The sequence below is a fragment of the Lacerta agilis genome, chromosome 2 (assembly GCF_009819535.1).
Source record: "Lacerta agilis isolate rLacAgi1 chromosome 2, rLacAgi1.pri, whole genome shotgun sequence".
In the NCBI taxonomy this organism is placed as follows: domain Eukaryota; kingdom Metazoa; phylum Chordata; class Lepidosauria; order Squamata; family Lacertidae; genus Lacerta; species Lacerta agilis.
Window position 1 is genome coordinate 53,329,236 of NC_046313.1, and position 20,655 is coordinate 53,349,890.

At 40.7% G+C, this 20,655-nt stretch overlaps 1 protein-coding gene across 1 annotated transcript in view; it reads left to right on the forward strand.

Moving 5' to 3' along the window:
• Positions 1 to 1,662: 1,662 nt before the first annotated feature.
• Positions 1,663 to 20,655, forward strand: part of LOC117041366 (rap guanine nucleotide exchange factor 6-like) — a 39,574-nt gene continuing 20,581 nt past the window's right edge. The window contains exon 1 of the mRNA XM_033140082.1: positions 1,663 to 1,800. The gene's annotated coding sequence lies outside the window, so the exon portion shown is untranslated. The remainder of the gene's footprint in view (positions 1,801 to 20,655) is intronic.

A 20,655-nucleotide genomic window follows, 5' to 3' on the forward strand; every position in this document is an offset into this window, starting at 1 on the left:
GTTGTGGGCGGGGTCTAGATCACGCCCCGCCTTTCCCACCAGCCCATTCTGGAGTCGAAAGTCTTGTACTCCTCCTCCTCCCTCCGCTAATTGATACTCCGTGTAAGGCGCCCGCCTTCGCGGCTTCTGAAAAACTCCCTGGCTCGGGTGCGTTTTTTTTTTTTTTGTGGCGAGTGTGAGAAGGGATGCCTTTATGCCCAATTTTTACTTCGGCGACTGGTGGTGGGTTATCTCTCATTTTGTTTCTCTAGAGGGAGAAGCAGCGGAAGAAGTTTTTAGTCGCCGGTTGAAGTTGTGCGCCTCATCCCCCGCCCGCGCAAAGGATGAGCAATCCCTAACAGGACGAGAACCGCGAAGCCAGCCGCGTCCCTGCGAGCGAACGAGTGAGCGAGAGGCAGCGGGCGGGCCGAAGAAAGTCCGGAGACTTTGGCCGGTAACTTCTAACCGAGCAAGTATCCCGCCAGCTCTCGAGCCAAAGGAAGAGGAGGAGGAGGAGGAGAACAACGAGGGAAAGGACGAGCGGACTCCCTCCGCCTGTGGAGGATGAAGCAGCCGCCGCCTGCGCCGCGCGCCCGTCGGGCAGCAGCGGGAGAAGCCTGGAGGAGCCCCGGGCGGGCACCGCGCCGTTGAGGGGAGGAAGGGAGCGAACGGGGACCCAGCCCGGGACCCCCCGGCCGGACGACGTGCCTGCGCCCCCCCACGGAGAGCGGTTTGTGTCGCTTCAACGTCCTTAACGGACACTTTCTCTCTCTCCCCCCCCCCCCCGTTGTCCCGCTGACACGGGAGTTCCTTGCTCCGTGTGACAGAATTTCTCTCTCTCTGACACACACACACACACGCATCGGGTCAGCCAGCCAGCGTCTCTCCTCCCCGCCCCACATATTTTTTCTCTCTCTCATCCCCCCCCCCCCATTTCACTCTCCGCCCCAAATTAGCAAGTCACAGCGAAGCTTCCGTTTCTACGAGCGGAGTCCCAGCCACAACCCCTTTTCCCCTCCTCCCATTCCTTCTCCTAAAATTTCACCATCGGATTTAACACCCCCCCATCCCCGCCCTCCATATTTCTGGAATCCGTTGGCTCGCCTTCCCCGCTCCGTCCCTCCCTCTTCCCCATGGCTCAGCCACCCCCTCCCCTCCCAACACCTGGATTCGGCCATGCCTCCCCCCCCCTCCTACCCCACTGACCCTCTCGCCAGGTTTCCCGAGCCCTCCATGTGCTTAATCTGACCCCCCCCCCCCGACGGCTCTCCCTTGGCGCGGATTCTGGAGGAGAATTTGGCCACCCGACTTCCAAACATTTTTTCCTTCCAGAAACCACAAGCACTCCTCTCTTTCCCAAAACATTTTCCTCCTTTGAACCTTGTGGCGTTATGAGGTTTTTTCTTGGATCCCGCTCCCAAGATCCCTGCTGGAAGAGAAGAAGCGGTGTGGCTACTGTTTTCATTCCTTGATCGTGCTGTAAAAAGTTTCTAAACCTTGGAAGGAGATGAAACGCTGGATGTTTTCTTCCCTGTTGGACCTCTCTGGGGATGCGGAATATGTATTGGAGGTGCTGAGATCTTCGTGAAACCTTTTGGTTCCTCAAATTTGCCAGTTGTCTGGAATTACTTAAAAAAAAAAACACTACCACAACCTCTTCAGACCATTATATTGTTGTAACAAGGGGGTTTGTCTGGACTTGGCGGAAAAACCTTTAGTGAACTAGCACAATTGGATAACAAGAGTAATAGGATGACATCTCTTGTGGATCCCAGGATTAAACAAGCACTGCGGAAAAAGCCATCAGAAAGAACTCAAGAGGTATGTTATTCTGTAAAGGGTTTCACTTGGTTTCTTTATGCCTAAATGTTGGAGCTGCTTCACATAAGCAAGCACTCTATGGAACTGTTGCTTCCATCTAGGACTGCTTACGGAATTTGGGATTGTATCATCACACGTGACAAAGCACACATGTTTGTTTTGCATTGTGGGATACAGTGGTAGAAATGCCTATTAGTTGTTCTTTCATGATTGTGACATAAGTATGGGTGAAATACATGTCTATATGTACATTCCTAAGAAGTGACAAACAACATATTTCTTCCACGGGAATACAGTTCATGTAGGAAATAGTTTTGTGTGAAATCATTCCTTATACAAACAAATGCAGTGACACACTTTGGGTAATTTTGTAAGAGTTGTAAAAAGGAGAGTTGAATACCCTCCTTTTCACTTTAAAGTCCTTCTGTAGCCTTTTGTGAACTTTAAAGAGCTACATACAGTGTTTAAGACCGTAATTTCTTAGTCTCAGAAACGCAGTAACTTAGGCTGCATGATGTTGATGTGTCTCAGTAAAATGATACCCATTTTAATCTTGAAGAACTATGTTTGAAAAATAGGTATCTAGACACCTAGTTTAAAATACTTTTTGTATCCCCATATAAATTGTTCACAAAGTATGTGTGTAGAAATTTGCAAATCTAATGTGTAGTTGTACACATGTCTGCTCAGAAGTGTCCCATTGAGTTCAATGGGACTTATTCCTAGGGTAGTGGATATTGGGTTGCAGCGTAGTTATGCTTAAGCACTGGTATTAATTAAAACTCTTAACCTGTAACCAGTAATACAGTACTTGGGGTTTAATGTAAATTATGTAAGGCCATTGTTGTTAGGCTGTTTTATTTTATTCTCAGCCTGGGAATGTTTTTGTTAAAAGTTCTGAATGGAGTCTTTTGAATCATACTTGCTGTGATTATATGTGGTTGAGAGGGGGGCACTATGGGAAGATAACCATGCTACAGTTGGCTCTTTTTGAGACAGGGAAGCATCTGTTCTCTGTTGCTACTTCGGTTAGCAAAGAATCCTGGAACAAGAGCCTTCTAGAAAATGTGTTGAAATAGGACATAGAAAATAGTCATTGCCAGTAATCTTAATCAATCTCAAGTGCATTTCTCACTATTTTGACTTTCTATAATACTTTGACATTCAGATCTAAGAAACTAGGCTTCACATTACTTCATTTTAGGTTTCCTGAACTGGCTTTTTTGGAGACCATACTTGGAAGAATCATTGATTGCAGGGTAGACTGGTTGTTGTGGTTTTTAAAATTGTTCTGGTTTTCAATTTTGTCCTTATCCCTGGTTTGCCATCCTTCAGTTGTATCCAGTTCCTGATAAATGCACTTGAATCCCAGTGGATATTTAACTAATTGATGGGAAATGCTTCTTTTCCAAGTCAGTTGAAGGATAGCCAGGGTTAATAAGAATAATTAATTTCTATCCAGGATGTGTATATGAGGTTCTGAGCACGTTTCTTTACCTGTTTATTGTTACCTTTTAAATGGATGAGATGGAAATTGAGCTAAACATATTTGGATTGTAGCAACAGATGCAACTGGATTCTTATTAATCCCGTACTTCTGATGCTAGTGTTGTTTAGTTTCTTGCTGAATATTTGAGCGTTCAGCAGTCAAGTTACAGAGATTGCCATTCAACCCCCTCCTTTTTTTAAAAGAAAGTTTATAACCAAAACAGAAAACCCAAAGGCTATATCTGTCTAAAATGGTGTTAACTAACTGAAGAGACCTGCTAGAAATAAAAAAGCTTGCACTGTTCCATAAAAGATAAGCAAAAGCTGTTTGCAGATATCTGGGGGGTGAATATGAACCTCGGGGCCACTAACTACTTTTGGGTAGTCTGTGGAACACACGTGCATTGTTAAATCAAAACTTAGATCACTAAAACTCTGTATTTAGGTAAGTGGTAACTTGAAGCTAGAAACAGTTCAGGTACTTAAGTGCTAAAATGTAGGTGCTGGTATAAAATGATAAATCTATATATTATTTTGTTCAGGTCCGTGTTGGAATAATTAAAATAATTCCAATGGAAAGTGATAGCTTCACATATGTAAACTTGTTGGTGATAATCAAAATTCAGGCTTGACCATTTTTCAGTCATTTCTTCCTCAGTGTTGATTGATCTGAAAGGAATTTCAGGAATGGTTTATGTAGGTTGATAACAAGAACTGTTGTATTTGCTGCTTTTAGACAAATAAAACCAATGGTGTACTGCCAAAAGATTTAATACATAAAAGTTTCTTCAGCATCTCCTGTTCAAGTTTCCTTATTCAATATCTCCCTCAACTAGGCAATAAGCTACCAGATTCCTGTGGAAATGAAAATACGCTATATATATAGTAGTGACTCTTCTCTTATAGAGCTTTCCTTTTGTGAATATAGAAGTACACTAGTGGGGTGAATATCAAGATAGTGAATATCTAAATAGAGCCTAACATCTGACAGAGAGAAATACTTGGTCTCTTATCTCTTCCAAAATGGTGCCATCCAGATGTTGTAGACTACAATTTGGCCCCAGCCAGTAGACAGATGATGGGATTGTAGTTGAACAATATCTGGAGGACACTATTGACTCATCTTGGTTTAAGGGAACAAGCCAGGATTGTAAACCATGACTTGAAGTTGGCTTGGACGCTCTCTCTCTCTCTCTCTCTCTCTCTCTCTCTCATATTGCAGCAGCAATTAAACAAGCTACTTTTTAAAGAAAGTGGAAGCAAAATACCGGTATTCTGAACTCCTCCTAGTTGAGTGGGAAGGGTCCGGGGAATGTGTGAGCCCAAAGCTCACTGCAACTCCTTCTAGCTTGTTTGTATTGCACTTGGTTTAGTGCCCGGGGGCCAGATCTGGTCCAATCGCCTTCTAAATCCGGCCTGCGGACGGTCTGGGAATCAGCATGTTTTTGAGTAGAATGTGTCCTTTTATTTAAAATGCACCTTTGGGTTATTTGTGGGGCCTGCCTGGTGTTGTTACATGAGCAGAATGTGTGCTTTTATTTAAAATGAATCTCTGGGTTATTTGTGGGGCATAGGAATTAGTTCAAACCCCCCCCCCAATTATAGTCCGCCCCCCCACAAGGTCTGAGGGACAGTGGACCGGCCCCCTGCTGAAAAGATTTGCTGACCCCTGGACTAGTGTGATGTGGAAATGATTTACCCGGTAGTGTTGGATGAATGAGCCTCTGGCTCATGGATTACTTCCCTTCTCTTCTCTGTTATGACTGCAGTGATGCAATGGGCAGTGATGCAATTGGCAGCTTTTACTTTCTTGCAGTTCCTTGTTACATCTAAACCCCAACAAGCCATAGTTGGTCTTAACCATGGCTTATTCAAACAAGCCAACCTTAAACTGTGTTCTATGATTCTGGCTTGTTTCTGTAAACCATAGTTAAATATTAGCCACAGATTCAGCAATAAACCACAGTTAATTGAAGACTGCAGCTACACTGGGGGAAGAGAAGGAAGACGTACGCATTTAATGTTATACAAAGCAAATCAGGCCCATAAGCTTTTATTATATGGCCTACATATGAGTGGCTTAGATCCAAATAAACACATAGGCAGTTTTCTACTCCTAAGAAGGTTTGGGCTTGTGTTTCTCAAATAGAAGTCCTCATGGAAAATGTCTTTTGAAACAGATGAAAAAAGGAAATGGGAGTCTGCCAATCAAATAAAAAAAAAAGGAAGATTCCTTGGGTTGTGCTCAATTCCTTAGTATACTTGAAGTTAGGTCTTTGAATCTTGGCCCGTACACAGACCATAGTGTTATCATGCAAAACGGAAGCAAATCATTTTTTTTTTAAAAAAAACAATTATTAGAAAATAAGCATTCTTACAGTAAGCATTCTTGGCAATAAAATTGGATATTTAGTTAAAACTGTGACCTCATTGATGGTATATTGTAATTCTGTGTATAGTTTGCCTGGAATAAGAGAACTGAATTGGTAGTGCATGCTTCTGAGGTCAAACCAGCATTAATATTTGAAAGATGGTTAGCTGGCCTTCAACAGTTACATTTAACAAGATGGGCATGGCACTGCGCTTTGACACATAACAAGCCTTTCTCCCAACTTTGAAGCTGTAAAGGTGGGTAAGGATTGTCTTGACAGCTTTGTTGTGATCTGTGTCCCTTCAGCAGCTCCGAGGTTGGGTGGAAGAGTGTGTAGATTTGACAGCTTTTGGTCACTGGCCTGGTCCAGCAGGGCTCTTCTCATGTCACTCTTAAGGTGCGAGTTGTAGTCCAGCAACTTGGGGAGGACACTGTGTGAGCTACCCCTGCCCTTCAGCATTATGTGGTTGATAGGTGCAAAACGGGCACATTAAAAAACAAACAAGCCAGATAAATAGGTAGATACCTTGGCAAGTTTTACCACTGTTTTAACTTCAAATAATAACAGATTGTGTAATAATAGGAATAATATCTGTGACATTTCAGTTATCCCTTTTGCAATTATGTAGTTAGGAATTTTATTTGTAATAACTGTCATAAAATCTAGTGGGTAAATTAAACACATTCATGCATAGGTCTCTACCCAAATTAAGGTGATAATTATCACTGATAGATGCATTACTATTAGAAGCACTGCTGTTGGTAAAAGTTAACCTTGCTTTAACCTATTAAAATAGAAACTATTATGATTGTTTAGTCTACTTCAGGGTTTAATGTGTGATACTAAAATTCATCTTGGTATTACATATTATTTTTTCAGGAGTAAGATCTTGTTTTTCTGGTAGAATTCCAATTCTTAACTGTGCAATATGCAAAACATATATGCTAACATGTCAGCTCATGTTTAAAGAGATGGAAAACTTCATGAATAAGTGTGAAATTACCGCGAGAGTGATATTTATCTTTAAAATATCATTGGAGCATTTTTGGGGAGTGGGGGTGATAGTAGATAAGTTCTTAAACTAATGAAGCCCTATATGTCCCTATATTGAAGTGCTTTGAAGTGCCTACCTTGTAATCTTGGCAAATTTTTAGGCTACCGTACTTAAGACAATGTTTTATTGCTTGAGGCTGATTTTGTAGGAAATATTTTGAAATATTTTTATTCATAAAGTACACTGGCAGCATGGAAAGCAGGGCCTGAAATTACCTGCAACTTCACTGTATTTCACTAAAATATGAAAATGCATCTAAAAACAGTTAACATTGGGGCTATTTTTGACTTAGTTTTATTCAAATAATACACAGTTTAATATAATGATTGATAACGTATTTTTACAATACAAATATATTAACAGTATTCAAAATGGTGTAGGAAGGTTTATTTATTCTGTGAGGGCAGAGGATCAGGTTGTGATCCTCTGCACACTTACCCTGGAGTAAGTCCTATTAAACTTAATATGGCTTATATCTGTGGATGTATAGACTTGTGCTGTAAGAGACATGAACAGCAATCCTAACTATGCTTATTAGGGAGTGAGTTCTGTATACCTCTGAGTAAATATGGCTAGTATTGCACTGTTAGATTCCTCTGTCTGCAGGGTATACTAAATGTAGATGTAGAGAAGAGGCTCTTTCATCACTGTTGGCATTGATAATGCTGATCATATAATACTAACTGTGCGGAAGAACCAGAATCTAGCTCCTCTCCATACACACAATCTGCATTTTACACTTTTTCATTAATTTGTATTACAACAGAGTCTCTTCTACCCTTGTGACAAGATATGTGCTACTACTTGAGCATGGTGAAGTTGTAAAAGTAGTACGTAATATGGCACTGGGACTGATTGAATGAAAATTAACAAAAAATGTATGCAGATTTACAATTAACTTTGGTGTATTATGACAAATGTTTATTAAGAAGGTGTCCAGAAAAAAATAGAATGTTAAGAAGTATTTATTGATCATCCTTATTTTCCTTCGCAACAGAAAAGCATCAGGGGTTACTCGCTTCTTCAATTTTGTAGTGATGAGTTTCGAGGTTTGGATTTTCTGATACAGAACTCTTGAAAAGTAATGGGATGCATTTCTCTTTACTGTATTTACAACAAACCAAATTGAAAACAAACACGGGGCTATATTCAGCTAAACAGTTGTTCCAGCAGGAGCTTGTGCAGCAAATCCTGCTAGTGCAATGAGGCTTCCTCCTGTGTGTTCCCCACACTTCCCAATTCAGATCTGAGGGGTCAGGAGAGCCCCCCCCCCCCGATAACACGCAGGGAAGGAGAGGGGAGATGGAGAGAACTATCATAATAGTGCAACACTGAATTCTTCCCACTGTTTGCTACTTTCTTCTAAAAAATATGTGATTTTATTTTACTATTTCAAATAATACTGTATACAGTAGATGATAATGGGGAACATACCGTAAATACATGTCAGCTAGGCTTTCTCTTTTGGAGCACACTGTGTTTGAAATTACTTTTCTGTTGCAAAAAAGCAGAGTTACAGCTTTCCTGATTTTTGGAAATTATTTTGTCACATCCTTTTAAAATACCTTTTTGGTGGATTATTGCATGGTTCTTTCTTTTGAAGGACTAATCCCTCTTTCTCCCATTATTTAAAATCATGGAAGACTACTAACAAAGTTGCTCTGGTTGCAACTGTTGTTTTCTGTTTATGCCATTATTATGAATTCTCCTTTAATATACAAAGTGTACCACGCACCCAGATTCCCTAGTGATGAACACTGTAAAAAAGGCTGTAATAAAATTCTTGCTGACAGCATAACAAAAGGCCTGTTGTGCTGTTGCACAGCTGAGCCAAACAGAGGAAAACATCTGCTTCTTGTTTCCAGAAATAACTGGTATTTTGAAGTAGAGGTTTTTTTTTCATGGGTCCAATAACTTCCATGCTTAAATCTTTTAGGGGCAGTAAGTCTTAGCTAACTGTTTCCCTCCATGACATATCTTAATTAAGCAACTTTTTATAATTCACTTTTTAAATAAATCATCTGTTGTTTAAAACAACAACAACAACAACAACCCTATCTCCCCAAATAGTTTTGAGCATTTACAAATGTGTGGTTAAAAATCAACATGGAAATGTGTTCAGTTGAATTTTGGCTTGCCTTAATATAAAAGTTTTTTCTTCTCAGTGGTGAGGTAGGGATAATGGTATATTTTATCACTTATATCCTGTTTTGTTTGTGACAAATCCTGTGTTAGGGCTTCCCATTGTAGAGGTTATAAAAGTCAGCTGGCAAATTTGAGCCAGTGAGTCAGGATGTCCTGAATTATAGGGCACATCCCTTGGAAGACTTTCCTTTGCATAACTACATGAGGGATGTTTGGGTTGCATATGTATTTGTACATTCCAGTAGCTATCATGAACCTATTTTCTATATGGAATATGTGCTTATAATGTAGCTTTGCTATCATTCATCCCATATGTCATGAAAAAGAAAGCTTTAAAATTAAAGATGCTTTAATGATTACACTTTCCTGTGTTATTAAGGTAATAGTCTTGATGGAGCTATTTGATACCTGTCTACATAGTTAAAGCAATCTTTAGGATGCATCGTTGCTCAGTAGGTCAGCCAGTGACTAATGGGGAGTGAGATGTTGACCAGTCATAGCATAGCTTAGTGACAAACATTGTTATCGTATTATGAAAATAAATGGTTGTTAAAGTAAGAGAAGCACTGCTTCTGCATATAATACTGTATATTGTATAACTGACTGAAGGCACTGTATACTTCCCAGAGAAACAAGTAGATTCTCACCCCACCCCTTACTGAAATAATTAGAATGTGGGCTGGTAGTTGTCTATAAGCACATAGTATTGTGCTTAGTGTGGTGGGAACTGTCAGATGGTCAGCTTCTGAAATTCTCAGCTTTTGGTTTAAAAGAAATATAACTTTGGTTTTGAAAGCACATTTTAGTCCTCATTATTGTGTTCAATTGTGTCTTCAATTGGGTCGTATTTACATAAGGGTATTCAAGGCTGAAATTTGTTGACTTCCATTTATCCCTTCTGTTGTGAGGAGTGCCCTGTTACATTATTGTAATAAATAAAAGCCATCATGTATAAATTTTCTGTCACTCTTCTGTGGGCAGATAGCTTTGAATATACCATGTGTATGCTCACCCATGCCAACTGAGGGTGATTTCTTAGGATCAGAAGGAGGGGGATCCTGGTGGCTCATCTTCTGCACATCACAGCATAGGACTGGACTCAGGCCTCCTTCTGACATTACCTTTGTGAGAGAACAGCAAAAGCTCTTTCAATTCGAAAGTACCGGTAATTAGCAGGGTTTTCTTATCTGTGGCAGTGGTACTGTAGAACGTATACCCAAGCTGGTAGGTTTTTATTCTGATAGCCCTGTGGGGATTGACGGTGTAGTCTGATTTTAGTTTTGTGATTGATTTTTTTAAATATATATAATTTGGAATTCTAATGTTTACAATTTTACTTTTTTTTTTTTTAGTAACTGTACTTGAATGAGCACTTATTATCCACATCTGCAGGAAAGTGAGTTACAAATTTAATGTAGAAGATGTTGAACACTGCACTTGCCTTTTTACAGCACAGTTAAAAAGATACTTTAATTCCATATTTCTTAATATCCCACTGTCTTTTTCTCAGCCAGTTTATTAAATTAGGCATCTCTTGCTATGAGGCTGATGGGTAGGGTAGGTTTGTAGTTCAGAGTCTTTATCTGGAAAAAGTAACTTGTGTTCCAGTCAAAATCTGATTAGTGGGTATTGAGTATCTTTAGAGAAACTTTCAGAATTATCCTTCAGGATTTTTTTTAAGGATGTAAGGGATGAAAATAAAACCACTTTTCTTACTCTTTTATGGAAGGTTTTGTGACTGTGATATAAACAAAATAGCTGTTTTCAAACATCTGATGGTGATGGATAGGTGGTTTTAAATAAACAATATTTCACTTTTATATGTAGGGAAAATGAGACACAACACAGTACTAAAACTGAGCTGGGCTCATTTGACATATACAGTCGTACCTTGTGTTACGAATGCTGTGTGTTGCGTTCGTCACAGGTTACGAACCCGCCGAACCTGGAATTACCGGAACGGGTTATTTCCAGGTTCGGCGGTTCGCGCATGCGCAGACGCGTCAAATGACATCACATGCATGCGCAGAAGCACCGAATTGCGTGATGAGCATGCACAGACGCAGCGCTCAGGATGTGGACTGCTCATGATGCGAACGAGACTCTGGAACGGATCCCGTTCGCTTCCAGAGGTACCACTGTACATCCTTGTACCTAAAAACTAGTCACTTTTTGCAAGAACCAGCTTGTTAGGCTGGATAGACCCATCAGCACTTCTGAAAAAATAATGAGAGAGTTCTTACTACAGTGAAACTGCATTACTAGTTAAGAAAAAAAAATAATGGATTTTGGTCGTCTGTAGAAAAATCACAAATAAATTGGGATAGAATTTAGGTCTTTTATGAGGGAATCTTGATTTATTAACTTTATGCCAGTGCTGTGCTAACCAGCCGCCTAAACCTAAGGTGGTACTGGGGAAACACTTGTGAGCTGTCCTGACAAAGCTGGTTTTTTTCCTTCTTAATGTGAAAGTAGTAGGCTGTTGAGAATGGAAATAGTTTAGGGCTTCATTCTACAGAACAGACTGGATTAAGACCAGAATCTCAGCCAGAAAGTACACATGTGCCTCTCATCATAGGTTTCTGTTTAAAATTCTCTGGATAGTGTTCTGAACAAAATGCTTTCTTCCAATTAAGGTGATCAGTTTAAAGCACTAAATCTGCTTAAGACATGCAAAATACTTGGAACTTCTGTAGTACATAACACATAATTAGTAAACGATTTAGCTTGTTTCAGACCTTTTCGGAAATCAAGAACAGGCTGTATGAAAAAACTGCCACCAGAGCCCCACTTTAAACATTTGTTGCCAAGTGGTTCTTCTGTTTGTTCTCAGTGTTTGCATTGTAAAAATATTGCTTTTTATTGTTGTTACTATGGTTTGGTTAGATACCATAATTTTTGGTCCAAAGTTCCCAAAGAGATTCAGACCTCTTGTAGATTGCCATGTCAACATGACAAACTATACACAAGTTACAAAAGTCATGTAGAAAATGTCACATTTGGTAATGGCCCGAACTCATATTGGGAAATTGGAGGTGTTATGTTATGCCAAATTGATTAAAACAGAATTGGTAATATGATGGGTGAGTAAGGTGCACCTGGTTGTTCTGCATCAAGAGGTATTACTGTGACAACCAGTGAGACTGCTTACTCTGCAGTTGCACCCTGCCTATGGAAAACCCCCCCCCCACCTCCGAGATATATGAATGGCATTGACTCAAGAGTTTGGCATCAGTTGAAAACTCTCCTAGTCCAGCAGGCTTTTATTGGGACTTATCACAGTAGTTTTTTTAAAAAATAAAAACATTACTGATGTGGTTTGACGCTATGTGGCTTTTACCTGCTTCTCTTATATGCCTGCATCCTGACTCCAAAAGATGGATGCAGTAGATAAGGCCTAGTCAAGTGCAACCCCAAGCTTATTGCTTAAAGGAAGCAAGTTTTCAGCATGTCTTTAGGTTTCTGTTTCTTGTTATCAATTACTGGGTTTTTTAAAAGCAAAATTAAGCAGAATTTGTGCCCGTTTTATATTCCTTAATAAATTGCTTGTCTAAATATGATTTCTAAGTGAAAAACATTTTACAGGTTTCTCTGGATGACTTTAATTATGTAATCAATGAATACTAAATATTTTGTACATCCAAGGGGCTTAATGCCCTTTGGAAATATGTAGAACTTGTGGTAGTACAAGAAGAGCAGTTTGCTTTCTTAGAGTAGTTATGACCAGGGTCCTGAAGTGCTGAAGTAAACTTATTTTCATAGCCTTCAATGTGGTTACTACTGTATATTTCCAGCAAAAAAATTAAGAACTATTTTTAGAAGTGGGCCTCAGCAGGAAGTAAAGGAAATCAGATAGGTTCCAGCCTCTCCAAATTAAGCGAAGGGGAAGTAAATGCTTAAAAACATATTCTTTCTGATTTTCCATACAGTCTTAAAATATTTTTTGCCTCTAAATCATGTTGAATTGTTTTGGAATGTACATGCTCTTTTATCTACAGTTGAAATGATACACCAGCATCATTTAGATTGCTAATAGATTAGAGCCACACACCCCACCTTCTATAGCCAGAAATTTCCTCTTCCCCCACCTGAGGACTGTAGTGCTGGCATCCTCTCAGTCTTGCTGATGCCAGTGTGCTAGTAAACATTGGAAACAGATGTCCTTCCACTTTTAACACCTGCAAATGGTCTTGGCGAGCAGTCTCTCACTTAAAATCCTCTTCCTCTGGTTTACCTTTAGTTGAAGGTTCCCCATAGCAAGCCTTGCTTAAGTGGAAGTTACCTCCAAAATGGGTTGAATTCCCTTTTGGAATCTTGTTTCCTTTCATTGTTTGTAGCCTAAGAGTATTTTGATAAAGGTTCCTTTCGGCTATAACCTGGATATACAGCATCTTCAAATTTTCTGGGGGACAGACTGGGTAAGTTATGTCCGTTTTCAAGAATCACACTAGTTCTTCTGAGCCCAAAGGTCTATAATGACTAGGACAATCAAAGCAGGGTCTTTAAGCCATATCCACCCTTCCAAGGCTTTTATTCTTGAGAAACCTTATCCTGGGCTTCTGCTCTTAAAATATATGCTAGGTAAATTCCCACACAGCAGCATAGGCTGAAGGCCATGGACAAAACCTAGGGCTGGATATGCCCTATATTTTACACCTGGTATATAGTAGCAACAGCATGTAATTATACTGTACAGTATCTGTAAAACCTGCTAGTGGGAGATGCCAAAGGCTATACAGTACCGTGTTTCTGTATATATGTTTAGGATTAAATGCTGTAGATCTTAACAATTACTATTTTACAATATACTGGTATTTAAATGTTCAGTAGTTTGCTGAGAAGTTTTCTGTCATTAGGTTTGAGCTAAGACTCAAATCATCCTGTCAGAATGAGGGCTGCAATTAGTGAAAAGAACGAGAATCTTCTCTCTCTGACGATTCAGATGCAGTATCAAATCATGGTGTGCAGTGTATGTGAACAAGAAGTGAGAAACACTTGATCTTTCCCTCTACCCTCCATGCCATATGATCTTGGTTGAGAAAAGACAACATTTTGTCATTTTGTCAAACCATGGTTTGCATACAACCGGAACAATTGCAAATGATAGAAGTAAATACTCAAAGGGCTGCTTGGCGTTCTTCAATAAGAAGCTGGACAGTCAGTTTTTGTGGATATTCTAGCTCTGGATTTCATGCATTGAACGTGGCATTGCTTCCTCAGTCTTCATGCGTCTGTGAAAGGGGAGGAATTGTGGGTGAAAGAAATGAGGAAGCATTTTAGCCTGAGGTTCCTCACTAGTGATATGAAGAATGTTCTCTGCATGTGTTTTTATGTATAATGTGTGAATGCATTTTTATTGTATACTACAGTGTGCTTTCATATGTTAAAACTAGTCATAGAAGTTGGCACATCTATATAGCTGAGATGCAAATGTGGAGATGTTCAGAAACTTTGAGGCTTTTGATTAATATTTGTGTAAGAATTCATGTATTGAATTCGTGTATAGTGAATTAACTAATTTATTCATTCTACTTTTTTGACTTTTCCCCTTCCCCTGATCTCTTGGCTCAGGCAAAGTTCAGCATCCCTCATTAGTACACCTCAGCCAAGGATCTGTATAGAACCATGTTAATAAGAAAGATGAGTTTAACAAGCTCCAATGTGGAGCCTTAATTCTTTTAAAAGGTTCAGCAGGCCACATTTGATTACAGAGCAATGTAGAAGATTTGTCACCTATGAACTTTGAAACTGAAAACATAGCACATAACTGGGTAAGGTGGAAGGAGCTGTTGGAGCTTATCTTTACAGGATAAGAATTGGATGCATTGTTGCTATTAATAAAGTGTCATCAATGTGGCATGATAAAAGTTTATCATATATCTGGCAAAAAAATCAGGAATATATGCAGGGCATGGAATCTAGTGGCAAGTATGTCTCCTGTAATAAATTGAAGCTGAATCCCAGGAGATGGAAGTTCTGTGGGTTGGTGGTTCTAGGGTGTGAGAATTAAGCAGATGTCTTGTTGTGGATGGCATTATACTTCCATTGAAAGAGCAGGTTCCTAAAATACATTATTGCAGAGGAAAACATCCCAGGCAATAACTAGGAAGTACATAATCCCCCTGGGATAAATCTCAAAAGAAATAAAGGAAAAACTCAATCTGCAGGACAGTGTAATACTATAAAGACTTCTAGTTATCTAGAGCATATGAAATATCTCAAGAACTAATATAAATGCTTGCTGCTAACTGTCAAAAATGTGGATATGATGCAACAAAGAGATAAGGATGCAGTTAAGAATTTTGCCACCCAGGCCGTACTAAAACATTCTGGAGGCTTGCAAATGTACATCGTAGCATGCAAAGGGAGAGCTGTGTCAGACTCCAGCAGTAAGAAAAATATGCATGAATTGCCACAAAGTAAATCAATTTTCATGAGCTTGCTTTCTAAATTGACAAAGGAGCAGAGGAAGTACAGTGAACATATGCACGACAACAGGAAAAAAGAATCCACAATAATGATACAAGAATGTTCTCAGCCTTCATTTCATGGGAAAGAATGGGGGCCTGTGTTACATAGGGACTTAAGGAAACACCAATAAAATTCATGATTGACACTGAAGCACAACTGCATCCATAAGAGAGAATGCAGGAGTTACCGATCAGGGCACAAACTGATATGTGAATCTACAAGAACTAGTACAGTTCGGGTTAAGAACTTAATTCATTCTGGAGGTCCATTCTTAACTTGAAACCGTTCTTAACCTGAGATACCACTTTAGCTAATGGGGCCTCCTGCTGCTGCTGCGCCGCCAGCGTGCGATTTCTGTTCCCATCCTGGGGCAAAGTTCTTAACCCAAGGTACTTCTTCCGGGTTAGCGGAGTTTGTAACCTGAAGTGTTTGTAACCCGAGGTGTTTGTAACCCGAGTTACCACTGTAGAATGAAAGGGGTGGGGTGGGGATATCACCCTCTTTGGAGTGCAGTGTTTAGTGCTGATAACAATGAAAATGGCAAAAATCCAATTTTTAACATGGTAAAGTTCCAACAGTCACTAAACCTAATAATAACCACAATGACTGTACAATCTACAGGAACTCAAAAGGGAATCTTCAGCTAACTTGAGGGCATGGGATGTAACCAGGATGCTGCAGGGTCCAGCTAGTTGCAAATACAGTGCTCGTTGTGAATGTCACATGCAACTGGTACTGAGCTACAAGTCAATATGAGCTTCTGTGTGTGGAGATGGTTGAAGATCTTCACAATGGGTTAGTTTTGTGGTTGCAGTAGACCCCGCACTGTGCAGTACAAAACAGAAATGCATAAATCTTGAGATCCGAACAATAGGCAAAAACAAACCTATCTGTACTGCTTTGGGTTGGATTCAGAGCTTGCTCTTGCTGGCAGTAGCATTCCTTAGTGAAGTTCCAGTTAGCATGCCCCATTGACAGAAAGGTGACCGGGGAGGTGATTTTATGCAACTTTCCTATGCCTCTCAAACACCTGGAGGAGGGTGTTATAAGAAACTGCAGTGGAGGAGGGAATACAAAAATGGCTTCCTTCATGTCTCACCAACAGGATTCTTCTGATGGATTATAAGGGGTCCTTCTGTTCATGTAAGGCAGAGTCTGGATCCAGTCCTATGCCAGTGGAAACTTCAAAAGAAGTTGAAAGCGGTGTTGTAGAGCATGAGCTTTGTCCCTTCCATCTTTTTTGTTGCCTTCTAACACATTTCCCCCCTCTGGCTCTTAATCCTTGTACTGAAAGCAGAACTAAGTATGGTTAGCCTGGATATGGTTGCCCTAATAAAGTACCTCAGAGCTACCCTCAGCAGCTTGGATCACTTAATTTCTTTTATTTTTATTGTTTTACTTTTTCAGTATGGTTTTGAGAATTAATGGGTGGTTCATGCAATATTCCCTCCTTCATTATCATGTGATAGCTCCTTCATTGCTGCGGAAAAAAACACAAAACATAAAAACTGCAATTTATTATTTTGTTTTGTTTGTCATAGTTGTATCCAACATTTTCTGCAAGGATCTCAGGGCATTATCTTAAACCCCATGAGGTTTGTTAGACTGAGACCCAAAAATAGTGGTATAGTTAAGACCAGGGTCGTCCAACTTTTCATACCAAGTGGGCCACAAAAGTACTAAGATACAGAACTCATGGGCCGCACATTACCTTGTTATGTGTGTGTGTGTGTGGGGGGGGAAGCAATGCCAAAATTTAATGCCCCCTTAGCCTTTGCTTCCTATCCAAAGCTGGCTAAAAAAGGGTTCGAGAGCCCTCCCCCATTTTCTTTTCAAAGCTGGGAAAGTATTAACTAGGCTTTGGGAAGGAGGCAGAAGGACTCTAGGATTCTGTCAGAGCCCTCATGCCTCCTTCCCAATAGCCCGATGCTGCGCTTACTGGGCTTTGAAAAGGCAGCCGAGAAGGATGTTAAATGTTGTTGAGGCTGCCCAAAAAGGCGTTGTGGGCTGCTTGTGGCCCTTAGGCCTTGTGTTGGACCACCCTGGTATAGACACTTACTGTGTGGCTGTGTTCTTTGCAACAATTGTATGTATGACCTGAATGGAATCTGGCAGAAAAGCATTCAGTGATACTTACTCCAAAGAGGCTCCAGTACTTTGGCCACCTCATGAGAAGAGAAGACTCCCTAGAAAAGACCCTGATGTTGGAAAGATGGAGGGCACAAGGAGAAGGGGACGACAGAGGATGAGATGGTTGGACAGTGTTCTCGAAGCTACTAACATGAGTTTGGCCAAACTGCGAGAGGCAGTGAAGGATAGGCGTGCTCTGGTCCATGGGGTCACGAAGAGTCTGACACGACTGAACGACTGAACAACAACAATAACAACAACAACATGCATGCATAGGATTGCAGTCTCAGCAAGACTTGCCCAAGACACAGAAACTTCATGGCCTGAGCAGCCATTTGAACATTTGAACAGATGTGATTTCCTGTGATCCACAGTGGTGGACTGATAGGACTGAATGGTGACCAGCATGGATGGACAGAAGGATTTATCAAAGGGGGGAAATATGCACTGTATATTGTATGCGTTGATGCTCTTTTTTCAGTGGTTTTTATCCAACTCTCTCGCAGCTCTTATTCCAAAGCATAACTCAGGGGTCAGCAAACTTTTTCAGCCCGGGGGATGGTCCACTGTCTCTCAGACCTTGCGGGGGGCCAGACTGTATTTTTTTTGGGGGGGGGGAATTGAACGAATTCCTATGGCCCCACAAATAACCTAGAGATGCATTTTAAATAAAAGCATACATTCTATTCATGTAAAAACACCAGGCAGACCCCACAAATAACCCAGAGATGCATTTTAAATAAAGGACACATTCTACTCATGTAAAAACACACTGATTCCTGAACCGCACGTGGGCCGAATTTAGAAGGCGATTGGGCCGGATCCGGCCCCTGGGCCTTAGTTTGCCTACCTATGGCATAACTGATTGACACCATTCTAATATGTTTAATGGAGGCGTTCTCTTAAAAAGTGCTCTTTAAGGGTTTCATTTTGTCAAGTGTCAACGTTGAATGAAGTTGCTTGGTCTTCCCACTAGGTGGCTCACACAAGCTGCAATTCAACTTGTACTTCAAATGTATAGAACTGTCATATTTTAGAACTAGTTTTTAAAACAACCTGAGAAATTATGGGCAACATTTATCAGATCCTAAAGTGATGTAGAGCAATATTGTGGTAATAAGCAGATGCTGCTTAAATAGCACAAAATTTAAAATTTGTTTGAAGCAGTAAATTAATGTCTAATAAACTTGTGTATGGAATACGGCCAGCAGTTGCTGACCATGACTTGTTAGGGAGAAGCAAGCTGTGATCCAGGTTCAGATGTAATGCCAAGCAAAGCTTGTGGCTTAATTATTGCTTCTGCTGCAGTCATGAAAAGCAAAAAGCGATTGACTGGGCAGAGTGCCTGAGTCATCTGTTCATTCATTGGAAGCAACTAACGATGACTTAGCATGATGTATAACTAGAGCAGAGGTTTGATTCAAAGCATAGCTCAGTTTCTTAGCTGTTTTGCGACATCAACCCTTGTAGCGTATAACTATTTGCAGTACATCCAGTTCCAGTGCATATAATTTGGTGTCCTGGAATAGGGAACATTTTCTTGGGCTGATCCTAAACATGTTTAACTAGAAAAGAATTCTTCTGAAAACAGTGACACGTGTTGTATGTATATGATTTTGGTTTAGGTATACTATGCATTAACTAGGAAAGATGTTAGGAAATAACAGGTGTCAGCCGATCCCTCCCTCTTAGGCCTAGGGGGAAGTGCCTGCTGCTGAGCCACCCGATTGGCTGAGCCTAGGCAGGTCAGTGTGTGACTGATTCTTCCTTCTCAAACTTTGGTCTTTCTTCTCTTTGTGCCCCATCCTATTCAGACTTCCTTCTCTCAGTAGCAGGGGCGGGAGGGTGCTGAAGACTTTGTTCCCCACCCCACCATAACCAAGTAAAGGAGGTGGGTTTGTGTGTGCCTCCCTGCCTCACCACTGGCACTGAGAGAAGGAAGCCTGCTCTCTTAGTGATGTCTAGTGGCATGAAGTGGGGCAGACTTCTGGGTGGTGATGGCGCAGATGATGATGAAGGCGAGAAAGCATTTCCATCCTGCCCACACCCGTGGCAGCAGCAACAGGGGAAGTGTGGAGATGGAGAGGGTTATCACAAGCTACGGGGCAGGAAAGTTGGGTGAGATCTGCTATCGTGCTTTTCTCCTCTCTCCATGCTGCACCCCTGCTTGCCACCCCCAAACTGCTGCTCAGGGCATGTGCCCTGTTAGATGCAGGGCGGCAGCAGACTGCAGAAGGGAATGTGAGGTGAGGAGGGAAGGTTGAGCAAGAGGAAAAGGGCAGAGAGCAAAGGGAGAGGAGACTAGATTTTAACCACAGCATGGGACTGGGAGCTTGCAGGGACAGACTTTTCAGTTCTTAAGATGAGAAAGGTCTATAAGCTGTGTTTTGGGGTGAGGGAAATAATGCAATACGGATATAGGTAATGAGAAAAAAAGTGTTGAAAGGAAGTGGGACCCACTGAGTGGTTTGAAAAGATGAGAAAAGTAGTAGATGCAGTGAAAGGAAGACAAGCGAAAGTTAGACTGGGTCCAAACTGCACACAGGGCTTGTTGAGACATTTAAGTCAGTGCATTGTTGGCAGGAGGAAGTGGCTAAGAAGTCTGGGGGTTTCTGTATCTACAAACCAGACAGTTCCAGATTTCTGCAATTGTGGCTTCTGCTGTCACTGCAGTGTTGCTTCCTGGCAACGCTAAGGGGGCTATTCGATTGTGGTAGAAGGAATTTCACTCTCAAATTTTGAATTAAGCATCCAGTACTTTGTCTGAGAAATTCTAGCACGGAAGATGTAACTAAGAAAAATGTCATTTAGAACATCAGGTCCCAAATTAAATATATATATATATGCATATTTATAGATTGTGAGCTTGTGGCACTGACAATGGCACTCCTATGGGAAAAAATGTTTCTGTTTACTGAAGTCAAATTTTATACCACATTTTCCACAAAAAGCGTCCACAAAAGTGACTAATCATCAATATATTGAAAGACAAAATCAACAGATTGTCAGTCCATCAGACAGAGACAGGATGGTAGATTATAACCAGAAATTTATACCAGTTAAATTAGAAGTTAAACAGCTAAATGAATACTTGTTAGAATAAAATAGCATTGAGGAGTCCACAAAAATGTAATATGGAGGGCAGGCAGATTTATCGGGATAGTGAATTCAACAAACTGGGCCAAGCCATCTCTT